We start from the raw sequence: 19,549 nt of genomic DNA on the forward strand, positions 1-19,549 counted from the left end.
GCCCTTGCTACCAACGTGGTGGGTAAAGATCTCGACATATTTGCTGACGGAGCGGTTTCTCTGAATCATATTTTACAAGCATGTACCGAACCTTTTACGGTGTTACTTGATTAGTGTTTTAATTCACTACAAATGTGTGTACCTCGGCTAACTTTAATTTTTCTTATGTAATTGGTTTTAATTTATTGACTTGTTATTAATCTTATTAATTTTATGCTATCACTCACAGGTGTCTTATCTTAGTATTTAGTTACTAACAGTATTAGCAACATTAGTAATATTTCATAAATGTATGTATATAGTTCAGTCTTCTTTAGATTTATGTTCACAGATTTATTTGTCATACTTGTATTTTGTTTTAATTATTTTCTGTATATACTCGTGCTAACTTTGTAATTGGCCACTGTGCTGTTGAGTTATTGCACGTAAATAAACATGAATTGAATTGAATTATTATTAGTGGGCCAATTGACTTCTATTGTTAAAGAGCATGTTTAAAATTCCGTTACGTAGCACTGGATGTTTTTCTATTGTCGTGTGCGCTTGTGTTACGGGAATGTGTTTACCGACCCGTTACCTAACAATGACTATACATGCCACAAAATTAAGACCACGGTCTTTTGTGAAGTTAATAAGAAACAGTCTGGAAGACAGGTCACCAAAATTTCGATGGAATCTACTGCCCCTCTCTTCAAGGGAGGAGACTCTTCTACCCTAAAGAGGAAAGCAAAAGGGTTTTCCACAAAGGTGGTGCCTATCTACCATACTCACGAATTCACATCAAAGAAGACCAGGTTCGGATGTTGTCCTTGTTCCCTCATTATCTTTTTCTTTTCATGCGAATATTAGAATTTTACTTCGAAACAGAGCAAAGCTACATGTAATCAGACCACATCCAATTCACAAGTCGTTACTCTGTCTCAGTACATTGTTACAATTCCGTTGCTTTAGTCCGCAAGCGAACAATACCGACCGAGCGACCGCCGCTTGTCGGCGAAGTTAGTGCCAACTTTAGCCGACAGAGGGTGCTGCGTGGTCAGCGCAACTGATCCTCACGGCCGTTAAAGTCGGTTCTCTAGACCGGAGCCGCTATTTCTTTGAAATAGCTCCTCAATTATCACCACGAGGCTGAGTGGACCCCGTTCCAGACCCACTACTTCTCAGAAAATCTGGTGCCGCCGGGAATCGAACTCGGGACCTCTGGATCTGTAGCTCGGAACTCTGACCACTAGACCACAGAGGCGGTCCGTATCGAATTAAAAGATCAGAGCCGAAATGCCAGTCAGCGCTTTCATTAATTTTATAGTTGAATTATTTTACGTAGAGGAAGCACAGAAAACAGCTGTCTGACAGTTTTGGCTGTCTAAACAGCCGTCTTCCTGAAGAATAATATGGAGAGAACATAATTTATAAAGGAAGTAAACTTCTTTTGTCATGGAAAATAGCTCCTTGAAGAGAGTCTTTAAATAGGATTAACGGCTTTGGAGATGCTGCTGGAGACAAAACAGGTTGTCACTCTGGGATGATCAGCTTAACGCCACGTATGAATTGGTGCGACATGCTCATTAGCAGGGATGGCAACAGAGCCTGTCTTCTATAGCTGTCACTGGCTCAAAAGCGAGGCCATTAACAAGACAATATATGTTTAACACCTTAATGTTGATCGGGAAGAACATTATATTCAACTTTGTATAGCGACGTGTTCCTAATTTTAACATAATTATGCGTTTTGCTGACAGCGAATCGTGGAACATTCTGGGAATAAAAGTAAACATTTGTTTATGTTACATTCTTTTTCTCAAAGGCTCTTTCAGCCCATTCTGAGTTCCGGTCTCTTATTCAGCTCCGTAATCATTTTTCACAGACGGTAGGGCTCCTTGGACGAGTGATCGGCTCGTCGCAAGGCCTCTAATTAAACACAGGACAACACAAACACAGAATAAACGCATGCACACACTAAACACCCATGCCTTAAATTGGATTCGAACACAGGAGCCCAGAGTCAAAGCGAGCGAAGAGAGTTCATGCCTTAGACCGCGCGGATACTGTGACCGGCGCATATGTCATGGTACTAGTGATTAACTAGCAATTATGAATAATAATAACAAGTGATTACGTATATTTCTTTATTTGTGATTTTGTAGTATAATCGCCGGTTATTATTAATAATAACCGGATTGTTCATTTCTACCGCAACGTACACAATAATGTGTAATGTTCTTCAGATTTTTTGCAGGACTAGGAAGGTTTCAAATATGCAAGCTTATACTGTCCATAATCACTCTAAAATCCAATGTCGGCACATTTATCAAAGACAGTATAACGCAAATTGTATCTTCAACTGTACAGAATATCAAATATTTGTGCTCTTAATCATTTTCATCCAAGAGGTCTTTACTTTATATTTTTTACTATAGGATTCTGACGATGGTGTATAACACACTGACATGTTGGGTTTTTGGATGATGGACGATGGATAAAGTCCAAAAACCCAACATATCAGTGTGTTTATATTTTTTATTTTATTTTCTATACTCATGTTTAGACTGGGGACATGCGAGGGGGAGTTGGCTGAGGCACTATGCTACAAGCCTAAAGGTCGCGGGTTCAAGTTCTGAAGAAGTCATTGACATTTTTTCAATTTACCTAATTCTTCCAGCCGCACTATGGTCCTGGGGTCGACTTGGCCTCTAACAGAAATGAGTATCAGGAATGTTCTTGGAATATTCTTGGGGGTAAAGGGCGGCTGGCGAGTAAGGCTGACAACCTTGCCGCCATCTATGAGCCGATTGTCTCGAAAATGTGGGAACCTCAACATGTCACAACTCTGTGGGCCCCCACGGTCTGTTACACGGATACTTTTACTTTTCTTTTTTACATATTTAGAATGATCGTTACAATAATATTTGTAATGATTATGAACCATATCAAATATCACGCGATCGGCCAGGTTGCTCAACTCAAATTTGACTTTGTAAGTTCAAAGTCCAGACGGTACAAGTTTATTAAATGGCAGATAGACGAACGAACAAACGGACGGTTGGATTTCTGCCTATCGAATGGGCGAATCTATTGCCCGGACGGTTATCTGAATGAATAGAGGGCTGATCGGCTGGGTAACTGGGTGAATGGGTCGCTGGATGAAAGGATGAATGGATAGGTTACTTAAAGATTGACTAAAGGTATAGGCACGCCATAGCTCTAGCGGTTAGTTGCTTGCTTCCTACCGCGGCGGACCGGGTTCGATCCCGGGTCTGGTCAAGTGGGATTTGTGGTGGACAAAGTGGCCCTGGGGCAGGTTTCCTTGGAGTCCTTCGGTTTCCCCTGCCAATTTTCATTCCACCAATTGCTCCACAATCACTCTCACCTATCATCTGGGGTTGGTACTTAGTCCCACCCCACTAGCATTAAAAAAAACAGGTCGTGAAGGCCCATAGGGTTGTGAGACGTCGAGACTCCCAAATTTTGTCTAGACAGTAGGCTCACAGATAGCGGTAAATTTGTCAGCCCTACGCGCTGGCCGCCCTTTAACCTCAGGAAGATTCCTGGTACTCATTTCTGTTAGAGGCTGAGTCGACCCCAGGGTAATATTGCGGCTAGGATGATTAGGTCAAGTGAAAAAGAAACAACTCATCGAGACTCGAACCCACGACCTTCCGGCTTGTAACATAGCGCATCAACCAACTACCCTACCGCGTGTCCCCCACACATTCAGGAAGAATTACAAAAATATTCAGAAATTCGGAGTAATTTCGCGATGCAAAAATGTTACCTGTAAGAGGATTAGGAATAGATTATCTAACAAAATACGTAGTTTTGCAACGGGAAAACTAGTTATTTTCTCAAAGCACACGATTTATTATGTGATTAATCACCTGGGCCCAAGCAGCTGCACAAGCGCATGTATATTACATTCAATATGAAGATCACGAAGATACAGGGATAGCAAAGAAGGTGAACGCCATGACAGGTGACGCAGAGCCACCGAACCTGCAGCTTCAAGTAAACTTCTGACCTTTAATACATAAAGCAGCATTACTGTAAGACCTTCCGCATCACTGAATGCATTAGCAGCAGTCAGCGGCCCTTCCTCCCACCTGGCCTCCCATCTTCTTTTCACTTCATTTTTGTTAATGCGTATTAGCGTGCAGCGACCCGATGTGTTCAATGGACCCTACAAAACAGGGGGTCAACAAACTTCTTGTTTATTCCACATCGGGCAAGATGACGAGAAGAAATAAAACGATCGAAGCAGTAGAATCCAAGGTTGGGGAGTGGAAATAGGAGAGCGGCGAAGTGCCAAAGAGCGCTAGGACACCCCGAAGACAAAACGGTATTGGCACCTGTCAAGGTGAGGAGGACATTATACCGCGGTTAAATTATGTAAATTGTAGAAGCGAGGAAGCAACATGCACCTCTGTTGAATTTAGTGGTAGAACACGTGTTCCGTGGGGTGGACCGAAGTTCTCCACCACTGAAACACAGCAATGGCGGTCTTTTACCAATTTATGAGAAAAAATACAATTTATGAAAATAATTTACTCAATTTTATACATTTTACGATATCTCTTACGTATAATTTATTTTTCATTTCTCTTTTGTCTCTATTATGGGTAATTTCATAATGATTTTATTATTATTATTATTATTATTATTATTATTAAAACAAACTCCGTGGCCTGTAGTCTGCAAGCGAACTATACCGACCGAACAACCGCCGCTTGTCGGCGAAGTTAATGCCAACTTTAGCTGTTAGTGGGTGTCGCGTGGTCAGCGCAACGAATCCCCACGGCCGTTAATTTCCGTTTTCTAGATCAGAGCCGCTGTTTCCTTGAAATAGGTCCTCAATTATCCTCATGAGGCTGAGTGGACCCCGATCCAGACCCACTACTTCTCTGGATCTATAGCCAGGAACTCTGACCACTAGACCATAGGGGCGGTCTTTTATTATTATTATTATTATTATTTGAAATGCATAGATAATCGTATAGTGTGACATATTTTTCTTTATTAATATTGTTCCTAGTCCTACGATGGCATAAATATGGAAGTTTCGACATGTTCCACAGCAGAGTAAATTGGTGGCGTCCGAGTGCTCCATGAACTGAAAAAAGTTTGGGAACTGGGCTACATTAGTCAGGAAGACTATGTAATCGAACATTGCAGTTTGTCTAGGTACATGAAAAACTGATATAAGTTTATAATGGGTTGGGTTCATCTGATGAACTCAGGGTCCAGCGGCCATAATAACGAGTCTTCGGGGCCCATAAAGTTTTTGTAATTTTGGGGCCGTTTCAGTAGCCACGAGTTTCAATTTCATACCGAGAATATCAACATGTTAATATTGTGGTCTTCTGGGATGTGACAGCACGTAATTCTGTAGATTTGTACTAATGTGTAGGAGAAGAGAAAATTCTTCAACGCTTAAGATGTAGATAGTAGATACCTCCTTAATGTTTCATCTATCTGATAGACTACATGGCGCCACATTCAAGAAAACTGCAACCTTAATATTTCCCGAGTGATAGCAACACATATATATTGAAAGCGTTCATTTGTTTTAAAAAGTAAACTACATTTCCAGAGACATATTAAAAGGTAAGGTAAAGCTATCCCTGTAAGAGGCCATGAAGGTCCATAGGGTTGTGAGACGTCGAGGCTCCCACATTTTGTCTAGACAGTCGGGTCACGGATGACGTTAAGTTTGTCAGGCTTACGCGCTGGCCGCTCTTTACCCCAAAGAAAATTCCAGATGCTCATTTCTGTTAGAGGCTGAGTCTATCCTAGAGCCATAGTGTGGCTGGAAGGATTAGGTAAATTTAAAAAATCCACCAGACCGGGACTCGAACCTGTGAACTTCCGGATTGTAGCATACTGCCTCAATCAAGTGCACAACTGCGTGTGCATCCAGAAGTATAAAGAAAGTTCTAAAGCGTCTGTAAACATGTTATGGAAAACAAATTCCACTAAATACAATAACATTTTACACATAAACAATCGATTATAATGGTTTCTGACGGTGTCGCATGGCACTCGGAATTAACTGAGTTTCTGGACTTACAGATCATCCCGTATACTAACTTCAGGGATTGAGGTTAAATCTATCTAAGGGAACCAACAAGACAGGTTCTTCCACCCCTTTCATCTGAGGACAGAAACAGATCCACTTTCCGAAAGGTTATGTTGTTTACAATACATGACGACGGACAGAGTCCAAAAGCCCAGTAATCCCGGGAGAGAACGTTGGGTTTCCTGACTTATTAAATAGGTTTTTTCTTTCATTCGTACGTTCTATATATCCAGCCAGGGTCGTACTTCTTGATAAATAGCCTTACCAATGTTACGTCAAAAGCACACACTGAGAAGATCCTTATTATGCACGTATCTGTCTCCCTCTGTTATTTCCTCTTTAACAGTTCCAAGCAGGAACAAGCAGGATATGTTGCTCTTTATGTTCACTGACGTGCATATCAATGTAAGAGACAAATGAGTAAATATTACTGTTAATTTTAATTCTTAACAGCACAGTAAAATATACCAATATTTATGATGAGTAATGAAGTAATTTCAAACTTGTTCCACTTCCACCAAATGGACACGTTAGGAAGAACTTGTCTAGATGTCAGCAACAGGTATTCTGGTACCTACACGGCGTGTACTGCATGCACGAATATGCTAATCAATAACTCAAGCTCATGTAACCAAAACTGCGTTTTCTGATGTGTGTGATAGAAAATACACACAGATACACGAATCGATCTGGGTACTGCGTTAAGTGAACTGTTTCTAGTGTTGGTGGACAAATATCTTTTAAGATTTGAGGTTTTCACGGCGGTGACTATGAAGAAAGCAGTCTTCTGGGATGTGGCGCCGTGCAGAAATCGTGTTAACCGACATTTCGCAGGAACGTATCGACTCCATCTTCAGGGTAGAAGAAAAAAGAAGAAACTCCGCAAGCGAGGAACCGGCGCGAGCAAGTGCTCGCAGAGTACAGCAGCAGACGCAGCAAATCTTCAATCGTGATAAATTTGATGTACTTACTTTGAAATCTTTGAATTAATTCCATACAGCCCATGGACTTTGAGTGGTCACACGGTAGCGTAGTTGGTTGAGGCGCTATGCTACAAGCCGGAAGATCGCGGGTTCGACTCCCGATTAGATCATTGTGCTTTTAAATTAACTTAATCCTTCCAGCCGCACTATGGCCCCGCGGTCGACTCAGCCTCTAACAGAAATGAGTACCAGGAATCTTCCTGGGGGTAAAGGGCGGCCGGCGCGTAAGGCTGATAAACTTACCGCCATCTGTAAAATGTGGGAGCCTCGACGTCTCACAACCCTATGGGCCTCCACTGCCTGTTATAGGGATAGTTTTACTTTCCTCTTTACATATTTTATGGATTTTGAGTTTTCTAAATGCAGTTTCACTGGGTTAAAGGGATTATAATGCATGACACAGGCCAGTCGTCTGCACTGCATTGTACTTGGCTCCATTACGCACGCCCATATTTTGAAGTCTCAAATGGAATCGTATTGAACAGCGGAAGGGAGGGTGATATGAGGGAGGGGTATAAAAACGTCTGCCTTTAACCTTTGAACATGGAAATAAAATTATAGAACACAACACCTTTACGCTAATTTCTTAAAGGTGTTTTAATGGAATAAATTGCGTCCCACAGTAAGAATAAACATCAGGAAACGACTTTTACTTTGCAATTTTCGTGGACGCGAATTACGTCATACTTTAAGCATCACTGGAAGTTCAACGGTCGGGTAGAATTCTCATGTCTTTTATATGCTTATTTTTAAACAAGCAAGAGTTTATGAGAGATCTGAGGGACTATGAGAAGTACAGTCTCTTGGCATGTGATGCTGTGTAGGCTGGGAGAAATTTACTGCGAAGCAACACGCTTTTGTGAAATGCCGGGAAACACATACCGGGAGACACGGCTTCAAACCTAGATTGCAGCAATCTTTAAGGTACAGTTTACTCCACATTTTCGGGCAGTATCGTTAAATATCTGTCAATAAACTCGAGACCAATTGCAGAGGCCCATTACAGGCCCCAACTCAGAATAAGTTGGTGGTGATGTAGGAGAAAATGGAGTAGAAGAAAAGGGAGAAAAGAAGACGGAGGATGAGGAGGAGAATAACGAGGAATAGAAGAACAGGAAGAAGAATAAGAAGAAAAGGGGACAAAAAATGTCGTCTTTATATCATGCCCTTATCTATATTGATCAGAAAATCATTACTATACAAAACCGGACTTCTTTGTGAGGACTTGGGCCTGAAAGGTGTCAGTAATCTTTCTATATGTCTGTACGTGAATAAGGGAATAAGTAATTAAATACCAAGCTATTAACGACGTAATTTCAATTACAAAATTACAAAGAGTCGAATTGGTTGGGATGTCAGACATGAAGTGTGATCCGGTAAAAGGTAAATTGAAGGAGGTAACATTGTTTCTGGCCGGTCACGGTAGCCGAGCGGTCTAAGGCATGTACTGTCTTCGCTCGCTTGGAAACCGGGATCGTGGGTTCGAGTCCCACTCAGGGCATGGATGTTTAGTTTGTGTGTGTGTGTTTTTCTGTGTTTGTATACAGGTAGAGGCCCTGCGACGAGCTGATCACCCGCCCAAGGAGTTCTACCGAATGTGTAAGATCTAGAAAAACCGAAGTGAACGGAGAAGTTCATGGATGTAGGATCTAGGTCCACTGGGGGTGTAGTGCCAAGGAAAAGAAAAAACAAACATTGTTTCTGTGCTTAATTAATTAATTTATTTATTTATTAAGCACCACGCCATGAAGACATGTGGGGGAGAAGTAAAGCTTATCATTCTTGACCTTGGTGCTAGACGAAGTTAAATGGTCAGATTCACGTCCCGGTCGCTTAACCTCCGGGAAAAGAGCCCCGGTACTCTTTGGTTAGCAGGCTGAAAGATTATCTGATAAGGATTTTAAAGGGCGAAATCTTCATCTTATTCAAAATACAAGGCCGCGCCATAGCTCAGGCGGTTAGCCTCCGGCTTCCCACCGCGGCGGTCCGGGTTCGAGCCCGGGTCTGGTCAAGTGGGATTTGTGGTGGACAAAGTGGCTCTAGGGTAGGTTTTCTCCCGAGTACTTCGGTTTCCCTCCCAATATTCATTCCACCAACTGCCCCACGATCACCATCATCTATCGTCTGGGGCCAGTACAATAGGCCGCAATACCAAGTGGACTCAGTCTCACCCCACTAAGAATATTCAAATTACTATTTGCTTGGAGGTACTAAATGAAACCACGAGAAACACAACGGAACCCCCCACCCCTCGGGGTAGCGCAGTTGGTAGAGCGACTGGCTAACAGGCTAGACGACCAAGGTGTCGAAGTTCATGTCCCGGTAGGGTCAAGAATTTTCTCTTCTCCACGTCGTTCAGATCGGCTCTGGAGCCCACCCAACCTCCTGTCTAATGGGTACCGGGGACTCTTTCCCCGGGGATAAAGCGGCAGGGGGGTGAAGCTGACCACTCACGTCCAACTGGTGCCGGCTTAGTGCTTAATTAATTAAGCACAGGGACAACTTTATCTTTATCTTTACAAACAGTTTGTAGGACTCCATGGAAGGGGATCAGTCCATGGTAGGGATGCTACCTATACAGTGTACCACAAACACAGAAAGAAAGCATGACCGATTGGGATTCTAAACCACGATTAAAATGTTAGAGGAGGGGAAGATACTTCATGCTTTAGGACTCAATTCAGAAACCTTTTCCGACAGATCCAGACCATCAGTATGTGTGCAGTAATATACAGGTACAAGTTTCACTGTTCACAAATCGAACCCATATTACAAATATTAAATTGCGTACATGCGTAAGAAAAGTTTCCATATTTCGTAAAATGTAGTATAAAAGTTAAAAGGTAAAGCTGTCCCTGTAACAGGCAGTGGACGCCCATAGGGTTGTGAGACTTCGAGGCTCCTACTTTTCTAGACAATCGGTTCACAGATGGCGGTAAGGTTGTCAGCCTTACGCGTTGGCCGCCCTTTACAACCCAGGAATATTCTCTGGTACTCATTTCTGTCAGTTACCGAGTCGATCCCAGGGTTATTGTACGGCTAGAAGGATTAGGTTAATTGAAAAATCGAATGACCTGATCGGGATTCGATCCCGTCACCTCCCGGCTTTTTAATAATAGAAGACGGTGTTTTCCGTGGAGTTCGCCCCTAAGACTATATAACGAGGATCTCACACAGTTAGAATTGGAATTGGTTCGAGTTCTGGAGATGGCAGTCTAAGATAATTAATAGGAAATGACAAGATAAAATTAGACTGTGAATAAGAAGATTTGGTGTGTGAGTTGAAGTTATAGTGAGACTGTAATAAATCCGTTGCCAGGATACGTCTAGTGAAGACTGAGAATCTTAAGTGTGCGTGCAACAGTGAACTGGAAATAGTGTAGAATAGCGATAGCGCTGTAATTGTCTGTAGCTGCGAACTCTGTGAATATATAAGGTGCAATAAATCAAATTGTTCCTTGGCACTACAGCCTCAGTGGGTCTAGGCCTACCTCCATGAACTCCGTTCTCTTCAGTTTTTCTAGATCTTACACATACGATAGGACTCCTTGGGCGAGTGATCAGCTCGTCGCAAGGCCTCTACCTGTAGACAAACACAGAAAAACGCACACAAACATCCATGTACTGAGAGGTATTCGAACCCACGATCCCGGCTTCCGAGCGAGAGAAGACAGTGCATGCCTTAGACCGCTCGGCTACCGTGACCGGCTAATAAATCAAATTATTCAATCCAAAACTCCCGTCTATAGTCACTAATACACGTGAAAATATAATAAAAAAAAAGATCTATTACATTCTTGAAATAAGATTAGAAGAAAGGCAGGAACCGTGTATGTACTTGGTACGTACACGTACACACGTTGTGCTCAAGGATCTTCCCGGAACATTAAGCAGGAGGCTACTGCATGCACAGAGGTAAATAAGCGAAGGATGCATGAGGACTGCATAGCGAAATTGAGAGATGTTCTCAAGGTAGCGATATGCATCGCTGAATTGGTATTCTCTCTTCAGTCTGTACTAACGTAACCGATGTCCGTCCATTTGAAGGCGAAATTAAAGTGCTCTGCAGATGAATTATGTTCTGTAGTCTTTGCAGTTATTTTCTTTGTATTCTTTTACGCTGAGTAATCTGAGATGATCAGTGAAACTCTTCTTAAACAGCTTAAACGTAAGAAACAAATTTTATAGCTGTCTCTCCTCCTTCGGAAACAAATTCTGGTGACTATCCCCGTCCGGGGTAGGGACAAACTACAGCGTGAAACTTTCACTCACTCACTCACTCATGGAGCTGAACCCTTCTCGAGAAGCCGCCAATTACGCAGGTACTCAAGAACTTCCCAGCATTTTATGGAACCCGAAGGTTCATTACCGTTTTCACAAGAGCCCTCCACTGGTCCCTATCCTCAGCCAGATCAATTCAATCCATATCACCCCATCATATCTCTCCAAGATCCATTTTTATATTGTCCACCCACCTACGCCTTGGTCTTCTCAGTGGCCTCTTTCCATCTGGCTTTCCCACAATATTCTTTATGCATTCCTCTTCTCCTCCATTCGTGCTACATGCCCTGCCCACCTCATCCTCCTTGACTTGATCATTCTAATTATACTTGGAGAAGAGTACAAGTTATGAAGTTCCTCATTATGTAGTTTTCTCCAATCTCCTGTCACTTCATCTCTCTTTGGTCCAAATATTGTCCTCAACACCCTGTTCTCAAACATCCTCAGTCTATGTTCCTCCCTTAATATCAGAGACCAAGTTTCACACCCATACTTAACCACAGACAAAATTATAATTTTTTGTATTCTAACTTTAGTAGACAAAACATATGGTAGGGGATTCATTGTCCACCATCAGGATTTGAGCACCTCTGAACTGTAACAAATGTCTGGAGTTACTCTCCTTCATTGTGAATCGATGTACTAATCAGCTGGAAGATATCATAGTGTTCAGAGAAACAATTTTGTCACAAGTAACAACTTTCAAGAAATTTTGAAGATGAAATTCCAGCGGAAGTGGAAGGAGATAATAATTATAATCACTAAGGTCGAGACCTTTGGGGCACGCGGTAGCGTAGTTGGTTGAGGGGATATGCTACAAGCCGGAAGGTCGAGGTTCACGTCGAAATGAGGTCATTGGATTTTTTTCAATTGACCTAATCCTTCCAGCCGCACTATGGCCCTGGGGTCGACTCAGCCTCTAACAGAAATGAGTACCAGGAATTAATTAAATAATTTTCCTGGGGAGTAAAGAGCGGCCGGCGCGTAAGGCTGACAACTTTACTGCCATCTTTGAGCCAGTTGTCTAGATAATGTGGGGCCCTCAACGTCTCACAACCCTATGCGTCTTCACGGTCTGTTACAGGGATAGCTTTACTTTTTAACTTTATGGTCGAGATCTTACGCATAAATTGGGCTGCCAGAAGCGGATGCGTTGTAAACTATTAGAAGTGGGCGGATCCAGTAGTTGTTCATGGAGACTGCCTCACAGAGCAGCAGAGAATATCAACAACCGAATAAAGCCGTATAATTTAGCTGTTAACTTTCAACATACTCGTATGTCCGTAATTCCTTTTAACCTTTCTGCGCTGTTTACTGGTTTAATATTTCACAATGTAGATAATATATCCGTGGAAAATGTTCTATTTTATTTACTCACCAGCTTTTGATTTGAATTTAAATCTTCAAATTCTGAAATAGACTAGCCTGTTCTGAACTAGTCGAGTGTCAGATTTGTGTGTATGGTTTTGGTTAATTTATTGAGAAAAAAATGTGGATTCTGGGGTACAAGGTTGAATATGGAAGAAGGCTGACAGCGAGGAAATTATTCGTAATCTGCAAGGTTAAATATGATGTTACTTAAAGGACAAATATTTATAATTTAGGAATACGTACAACGAGCCTTTGAGTGTTAAATAAATATTGGTCAAAGACGCAGAATATAAATAAGTTAATCGAAACAACGAGTGTAAATTATTTATGTGGATGGTACCTGCAAGGACAGGGCCTTGCTCTGGTTAAATCAGAGTCTCCTTCTTAACTGAACACAGCGCACTAAAACGATAATTTTTATGAACATTTTTTCGCTGTTCCATACAATAATCACAAGCACGTCAGATCCATGGAGAAGCGGACCTGGGAGTCGTTTTATTAAAGAGAGTGATAGCCTATCCACGGAAATCTGCGTCAATTAGGCTTAGAGTAATGTATTTCGTAAATAACTGTTAATTTGTTATTCACGTTGAGCTTCATCAGTTAATAGCTGCAGACACTCCAGTTTCTTGAATACGTTCCAATTGGAAATCATTTTATTCAGTACATGATAGACATATGAAGAATGCCTTCTTCTGGGATGTGGCGCCGTGCATATCTTGTATAAACCGACGTTTCGGAAGAATGTATCGCCTCCATCTTCAAGGTAGAAAAATCCTCGCTCACGTATTTGTTTACCTTGAAGATGGAGGCGATAGGTTCCTCCGAAACGTCCATTTACACAAGATACACACAAAGCCACATTCCAGAAGACTGCATTCTTCATAGTTACCATCATGAAAACCTCAAATCTTACACGATTTAGATAACTTACTCACGAAGTCTAAATTAATTTATTTTTATTATGTTTAGAGTAATTAATTTTTATAAACATTTATAAGTTGTACTCGTATCGAGCTTCTGTTCTTTTAATGCCAGGTGAATGCAAGACAGTTTTTAATTACTTATATACGTATACGTGACCACACGAGCCAACCAAACAAACCGATAACAGCCGAGCGCACTAAATTTTTCGGTCTCCGATTGAACAATTGCAAACACGCTACATTATCTAGGGAATGCAATTGGAAGACATTTTATTCAAGATATATACAGATTGTTAGTGAAAGTGTATGCTAATTTATTTTATTATCCTTACAGTGACTAATTCTTTTTAAACATATATAATTTGTGTTTGTAAAGAGCATCATGACCTGTACTGTCTTCGCTCGCTTGGAAACCAACATCGTGGGTACGAATCCCACTCAGGGCATGGATGTTTAGTTAGTGTGTGTGCGTTTCTCTGTGTTTGTGTACAGGTAGAGGCTTTGAGACGAGCTGATCCCCCGCCCAAGGAGTCCTACCGTATGTGTAAGATCTAGAAAAACCGAAGTGAACGGAGAAGTTCATGGAGGTAGGCCTAGGCCCACTGGGGCTGTAGTGCCAAGGAAAAAAAAAGTGTCATAGTGACTTCGAATGCACGAAGCATAACCTCACAAACAGTTTCATAGTTCGCATTGCTGCTATTACAGGGCAGTACACGTACTAAAATAATTATAAAATAACTCCGAATGTGATGACGGGCTGCAAACGGAGGAAGATATCCTCTGGTACTGTAAACTGTGCGAGGACCACCGGGCAACAGTGAAGGACATTCGGCATAAGAGCAGCAAAAGAATGCCAAAGGTCAGCCACAGAGCTCTTAAAGCTAGAAGGAAAAAGATTTGTGTAAGACAACTGTCACTTCACAAATAACATCCATATATTTATTTAAAAAAACTATGTAAGAAAATAAAAAGGAGTACATGTACAAAACAATACGCGTAGTACATTAACAGGTTTAAGTTATAAGAATCACGGGGTGACCGCTATGATAGAATAAGATGTTTATAAGAATGTGCTACAAATAGCCGGATGGGCATTGCCTAGGTCTCTTTTGTATTTACAATTATTTTCACAATAAAAAATATATAAAACTACCCCTTAATTGCAGCCCGCAAAAAGAAGAACTGTAGAAGTAAAAAAAAAAAACCTCAGATGCACACTCTCAGGTTTCCGTAAGTACGTATGCCACATTTCAGCTTTCTCGGTTTTCAAATTAGAATGTGAACACACACTCTCTTTTATTTATTAAATAAAAACAGTAAGGTTATGAAAGTTGATACCGTCCTTATTTAAGCCATATGCCCTAAAGACGCAAAAGAATTGAAGATTTTATGCCTTTTATTCTGCTGAAAAAATAGTTGAATCATTTTGAAGACTTTATAGTGGACACAAATCAGATGTTTACTACAAGCAGGCTCCACCGAAAAGCTAATAACTATACTGAAGAATGTTAATTTAGGGGCGTGAAGCAGACCACTCACCTTCATCTAGTGCCAAGGTCAAGAATCGAGGATCTATAACTTCACTCCCCCAAATGTCTTCATGACGTGGTGCTTATTTAATTATGCCCAGAAAAACTTTACATTTATATTATCCTATTTTTATCCAGGTGTCTCCACCTTATCGTGGTGAGGGGGTTTGAGTATGCCAAGGACCCTGAGAGCTATACCAGCGGTAGCGTAGCTACGGGCAGGGCCTCCCTTGCTGGACAGATCAAAGGGTAGGCATCAGACGAAGAGAGACACCGAAAACTGATGTCGGAAGCAGCGTCATCAGCAGCGACTTGAAGCACAGAGCAAATGATGCTCGAGATGGTTCAAGTTCGTATAGCAACAGGCGTGACCAGAGTCGTTTGAACGGCTGTTGTACTGCGATGTGGAAAGCAAATGGAAAAACTACCACATTATCACTTTTCCTGGATAGTCTCGTTCCAAAAACAGAAGATCGCATTAAGTGGAGAAACTGTTTTGGAAGAGACTGTTATATATATATATATTTTTATCCTTTGGCACTACAGCCACAGTGGGCCTAGGCCTACCTCCATGAACTTCTCCGTTCACTTCGGTTTTTCTAGATCTTACACATACGGTAGGACTCCTTGGGCGGGTGATCAGCTCGTCGCAAGGCCTCTACCTGTACACAAACACAGAAAGACGCACACACACAAACTAAACCTCCATGCCCTGAGTGGGATTCGAACCCACGATCCCGGTTTCTAAGCGAGCGAAGACAGTACATGCCTTAGACCACTCAGCTACAGTGACCGGCATCTTATCCTATGTTAGTCACCAAATATATCTGGAGGTTATGATTCCTATAGTTATATAATTGGCGCATTTCATCTTTTGATATATGTGTCAAAGATATGATATTCGTATTTTGTTAAACAATATTCATTATAAATGCATTTAAATCTAAGTAAGTAACGGAGAAATATGAGTAAATCCCTACCTAAGAAGTCAATAATCGCCAGTCTTTCATTCAACCCGAATGTTCATTACCGTGTTCACAGGATCCTGCCAATGAGACCTGTTTGGATCCAGATGGAATAAGTCCGAATCTCATGCCCCATTTCCTTAAGATCCATTTTAATATTATCCTAGTACTTAGTCATGTAAAGCATAATGATTATTAACCATGAAATTGCCTAGTTTGAAAAAATAGGCCTTTATAAACATCGTTATACCTGTCAACATTGGACATTCATTGACACTTAGTATGAACTATATTTGGAGGGAATTTTCCCAGCATTTCAAGATATTTATTATAATATATAATTAACCCACGAGATAAAAGCAGCTCTGACAATCTAAAATGGCGTCTTGGTACGTAGGAGTTGAAGCTGACATTTCTGTGGTTAACCTGAGTCCATAACTTTGCAAGCCAGGAATTTATTTACTTCTTGTCACATCAAAACATCGCGGTGTCTGAATCAGTCTTGTACTCTCCAAACCAGAAGATCCCTGCAAACGCCGACAGTTTTCCTTTTTGGCCATTCGCATCATACCAACGCATCACAGGTTGAATAAAAAATATATAACAAGAATCCAAAGAAAATGGACATAGGATTGCAATACCAGGGCTCAATTACTAGCAAGGACAGTGACTTCTCCCTTCTTCACAGCGTTCAGACCCGTTCTGGGAACGAGGAGGTCCTCCCAGGGGGTTAAGCTGCCGGCGTAGTGAAGCTGGCCACTCAGTTCAATCTAGGGCTGAGTTTATGAACGCATGGGGTTATACCTCTATTTGCCTTACTTCTTCATGGCGTGATCCAAAGTTAATTACAGATATAAATGTAAATACATGTAATTTACATATTATAAGTTCAGGATATCATCACTTCTGCAGAGTTTTCATCGTGGCCATCTCTTGGGATTGAAATAGTGAAAACAATGAAATCTGTACTCACCGGGTAAGAGTGGACCGGCTCTCAGAGACTGACTAGAAAACTGATGATGAGGCGCTGATAACAATCTTCAGGAAAAATTCAGGTGTCATTCACTACGTATTTGAATCATTCATCATTAAAATTTCCGAAGTTCAATCCTTTAAAACGTTATTTTAATGCCGATGATGATTGAAAATTAATATCACTTCTTTTGTACACCTGAAAGAAAAGAATACAAGACCACGTAACTCTCAGAACAGCTAGCTTCCTGTCTTGTCAACACACGAAGGTGTGTGCGTACGAGGTTTATTTGTACAAACTTAAGTATGACCGTTACTTCCTTACAACAGTACCGAGAAGATCAGCACACCACAACACAATAACATTTCTTCTTCTTCTTTCGTTTTACGAATCATTTGGCCATGAGTCAACACACCTTAGTCATAACCTTGGCCTTAAACAATTATGTTCCGAAGAAGAACCTTTCCTATTAGGGAAGGTTCTGTTACACGTAATTAAAACAACTGATTCGACAATGGAATTAGAAACTAATAAGTATTCACGAACCGTATCTGAACGAATCCGTATAAGATTATAATTCTAAATTTTATATTATTTTCACTTTATTTCCGGTTTGGCAAAGTATCCAGTAAACATCTAATACAAATTCATACCAAAGTTAAGGAAACTGATCTACGTGAAGGCTGAATTTGAAATGACAGGCCATGACACAGCTAATGACCTCCACAGATAAGTGAAGATTTTAGCACTGTGACTGGTATGTCTATGCACGTCTGGAAGACGTTGTCATGTCCTGTCCGATAAACAAATTAATGACGTCTGGACGTTTGTCTTATAAGTGTCCAACTTGCATAGAGAGAGAGAGAGATCTTCTGATAGGTTCTCTAAAGGCCTGTGACAACAGTTGATTCGTTGTACCAATATTATGCGGGACCTGTCCATTGTCTGAGGCATATCTGGCATATAGGACGATTCATGATTTGGCTGTAATCCTGTCTTTACGTGATTGATTTTAGTTATCCTGATGTTCTTCATTATACTTTCAGATTATTCACAACACTGTGGAGGGCCTCTAAGTTCGCTGAGTTCGTCTGTTCTTCTGTAAGCATGAAATATATCGGGACTTAACTAACGTGAAAACTGAATCCTGAAATCTAGTAATTTCTAAGCAGCTTTTATGTATTAAGTTAAAATATATGGTTAAGAATGTTTTCTGTCGTACTGAGTGCACCTACATTAAATTATAATACCTTAATGACGTATTATATTTAAAAATTCAGGCAATAAAAATGTTTCCAAATGTGCCCCTAATTATTTTTTGTGGATAATAACATGCTAGCCTTCAGAAAAAATTGAGTTAAGAAGCTTTCGAATATTTTGGTAGCAATATGTTAAGAGATGCATTGTCTCTCTTTGAGGAGAGGAAACTTACCCATCTTCCATCTGCATTACTCACTCACGTAGCTGAACCCTTCTTGAGAAACCGCCAATTGTGCAGCTACTCAAGAACTTCTCAGCATTTTATGGAAACTGAAGTTCACAAGAGCCCTCCACTGGCCCCTATCCTGAGCCAAATCAATCCAACCCATACCATCCCATCCTATCTCTCTAAGATCCATTTTAGTATTGTCCACACACCTACGTCTTGGTCTTCCCAGTGGTTTGTTTCTTGTGGCTTTCTCACCAATATCCTATACGCATTCCTCTTCTCCCCCATTCGTGCTACATGCCCTGTCCATCTCATCATTCTTGACTTGATCATTCTAATTATACTTCAAGAAAAGTACGAGTTGTGAAGCTCCTCATTATGCAGTTTTTATCCGCTTTGCTTGTGTGAATAGTTCATTCAGCTTCGGTTTTGATGACGACAGCTAATGAACAACTGGAGCTAATCAAGTGAAGTGTGGTATAGAGATAAATCATAAATAAATTATATATATTATGCGTGGAATGCTATTTGTAAGTCAACAATTACAAACATGATGGAAGTGCTAAGTTTGAGGTTACGTCTGACCAGTTAAACTCAGATGGAATCTGTGGGTCCTACTTCAGAAATAAATTCTTTATTCTTGAGAATTTTCGTAACAATCTTATTTTCACGGTGAGGAGTTGTTAGCCCCACGCCAAACCCCCAAGCTGGAGGACCACCCCTTGTCGGCTGTCCGCGGCTGCTTATTCAATATATTCGCAGCTTCCCTCCAAAACTGGAGGGCGTCTCCTCCATCCGAAACCTGAGGACGCGCCATGCCGTGGTGATAAGGGATCCACTTAATATGGCCATAATGGTGGGAAACCCAGAAGGAAAGAGACCATTGTGAAGACCAAGACGTAGGTGTGTGAACATTATTAAAATGGATCTTAGAGAGACATGATGGAATGGTATGGACTGTATTGATTTGGCTCAAGATAGGAACCAGTGGCAGGTTCTTGTGAACACGGTAATGAACCTTC

General features: G+C 41.1%; 1 protein-coding gene across 1 annotated transcript in view; it reads right to left on the reverse strand.

Annotated features, from left to right (window-relative positions):
• LOC111873332 (probable chitinase 10) overlaps positions 1-17,383 on the reverse strand; it is a 97,447-nt gene extending 80,064 nt beyond the window's left edge. Inside the window, exon 1 of the mRNA XM_023867973.2 lies at positions 17,099-17,383. The gene's annotated coding sequence lies outside the window, so the exon portion shown is untranslated. The remainder of the gene's footprint in view (positions 1-17,098) is intronic.
• Between the last annotated feature and the right edge of the window lie 2,166 nt (positions 17,384-19,549).

Source organism: Cryptotermes secundus, unplaced genomic scaffold (genome assembly GCF_002891405.2).
Source record: "Cryptotermes secundus unplaced genomic scaffold, Csec_1.0 scaffold317, whole genome shotgun sequence".
Classification (NCBI taxonomy): domain Eukaryota; kingdom Metazoa; phylum Arthropoda; class Insecta; order Blattodea; family Kalotermitidae; genus Cryptotermes; species Cryptotermes secundus.